This window comes from Marmota flaviventris, chromosome 1 (genome assembly GCF_047511675.1).
Source record: "Marmota flaviventris isolate mMarFla1 chromosome 1, mMarFla1.hap1, whole genome shotgun sequence".
Taxonomy (NCBI): domain Eukaryota; kingdom Metazoa; phylum Chordata; class Mammalia; order Rodentia; family Sciuridae; genus Marmota; species Marmota flaviventris.
In genome coordinates this window covers 121,946,166-121,948,387 of record NC_092498.1, presented here as the reverse complement: position 1 = coordinate 121,948,387, position 2,222 = coordinate 121,946,166, and the positions used below count along the sequence as shown (strand labels likewise).

The window sequence follows — 2,222 nt, the reverse complement described above, 5'->3', positions numbered from 1 at the left end:
TTACAGTCTAAATCATTTAAATTCAGCCATTAAGTAGTTGAGTGTTTTAAAATAAATGGTTATCTATTTCTTAACTGCCTCTCAAATTAGAAATTGTAGTTACATGAGTCTAAAAAGGCTGGCTCTTTGTATTTTATTATTTTTGTTGGTGTCCATCACAGATGGAATTTTTCACTGGTAATTCCTCAGAACTAAATTCATTCATAGGGAATTCAGAGCAGTGACAATAGGTTTCACACCACAGAGTTGAAAATGACAACAATAACAAACAGGAGAGGGGGAGCCAGCTGGGCTCCATTCTCAACTGGCTTGGGATTATGCACCGGCTGGCTCACAAGCACGAAGTAGTCCTTGAGGATCTTCAGCTCCTCCAGCTTCATTTTGTCGGTGAGAGGTCTGCCTGAGAAGAACCACTGCTGGCTTCCAGGCTCCACTCCTTTGGCTGCGTGCAAGCGTCTCTTCATGTGGAACACCGTGTCTGTGGTGCTCACCACAAGCTTGAGGTCTTTGCCTGTGGAGAGGCTCAGTCGGAGCTGGGACTGGTAGCCAGAGTTGGGTGGTGGCTCAGGAATGTCCAGAGTCTCTGTGTTGCTCTTTTCCTCTATCATGTTGATTGGCGGTGCCAAGCAATACACGGGAAGCTGGTATCTGCTCCCCAGTTCATCATAGCACTCAGTAAACGCACCATGTAGTAAAGTTATGTTTGCACCATCAATGATTGCTTGTGCCAGTTCATGATCATTGCTCTCAAAAGCGTGTGCAGCAGTCTTCAAGGCATCCCAAATCTCTTTCTGGCCTTCAAAAGCTGGTGCAGGGTCCCAAAATTCGTCCCTCTTTCTGCGCAGCTGTCCTTCTGTCATAGGATAATCGCTTTTCCATTTTGGTTTCTCCTTTTTCAAAGGCTGGTTACTACGGAGAGCAACTCCGGTGCCCTGAGTTCTCCTTGAGCCTGCCGGAGGAGTGGTGCTAGGCACCCACACACCCGCCCATGGGGGCCCTGGCCTCTTCCAACACCTCTGCGCTCATCTGCCCACTGCTGCATCGGCCTCCTCCGGCCTAAAGTTTTCTTTCTTTAATATGTCTTTGCCTGGTTTTTGAATCAGGGTGATATGGGCCCCATAGAATGAGTTTGGAAGTGCTCTGTCTTTTTCTATTTTTTAAAATAAATTAAAGAGTAATTGTATTAGTTCTTCTTTAAAGTTCTTGTAGTACTGGACTCTGTATCCATCCAGTCCTGGGCTTTTCTTGGTTAGTAAACTTCTGATGGTGTCTTCTATTTCATCACTTGATATTGGTCTGTTTAAATTGTGTATATCATCCTGATTCAATTTGGGCAAATAACATGAATTAAGAAATTTGTCAATGACTTCAGTGTCTTCTATCTTATTGGAGTATAAATTTTCAAAATAATTTCTAATTATCCTCTGTACTTCCGTTATCCTATTTGGTTTCCTCCTATATGTAATCTGATTTCTTTCTCTCATGGCTTTTAATATTCTCTCCTTATTCTGTATGTTGGGAATTTTAATTATAATGTGTCTTGGTGTGGATCTGTTGTGACTTTTTTTTACATTCCATGTCCTTCAGGCTTCTTGAATTTGGTTTTCCAATTCATTCTTCATGTTTGAAAAAAAAATGATATTATTTTATTGAATAGATTATTCATTCCTTTGGTTTGGAGCTCTATGCCTTCCTCTATCCCAATAACTCTTAAATTTCGTCTTTTTATGCTATCTCATAATACTTGAATGTTCTGCTCATGGTTTCATACAATTTTTATTGTGTGGTCTAGATTCTTTTCAAGATTATTAATTTTGTCTTTATTGTCTGATGTTCTATCTTCCAAGTGGTCTACTCTGTTGGTGATACTTTCAATTCAACTTTTAATTTGGCTTATTGTTTATTTCATTTCAAGGATTTTTTTAGAAACTGTTGAGATGCTCTTTTGCTTCCTGTACTTGTTTACTGTTGAAATTTTCTTTTGCTGTGTGTATTTGCTCTCTTATGTCTTCCTTTATTTCACAGAACATTTTAATCATGTACATCTCGAAGTTCTTTTTTTTATTATGTATTATTTTAAATTTTTATTGTTGGTTGTTCAAAACATTACATAGTTCTTGACATATCATATTTCACACTTTGAATCAAGTGGGTTATGAACTCCCATTTTTACCCCGTATACAGATTGCAGAATCACATCGGTTACACATCCACTGATTTAC

At 39.1% G+C, this 2,222-nt stretch overlaps 1 pseudogene; it reads right to left on the bottom strand.

Annotated features, from left to right (window-relative positions):
* Positions 1–233: 233 nt before the first annotated feature.
* On the bottom strand, positions 234–990 carry LOC139705372 (ubiquitin domain-containing protein 2 pseudogene; annotated as a pseudogene).
* Positions 991–2,222: the final 1,232 nt, after the last annotated feature.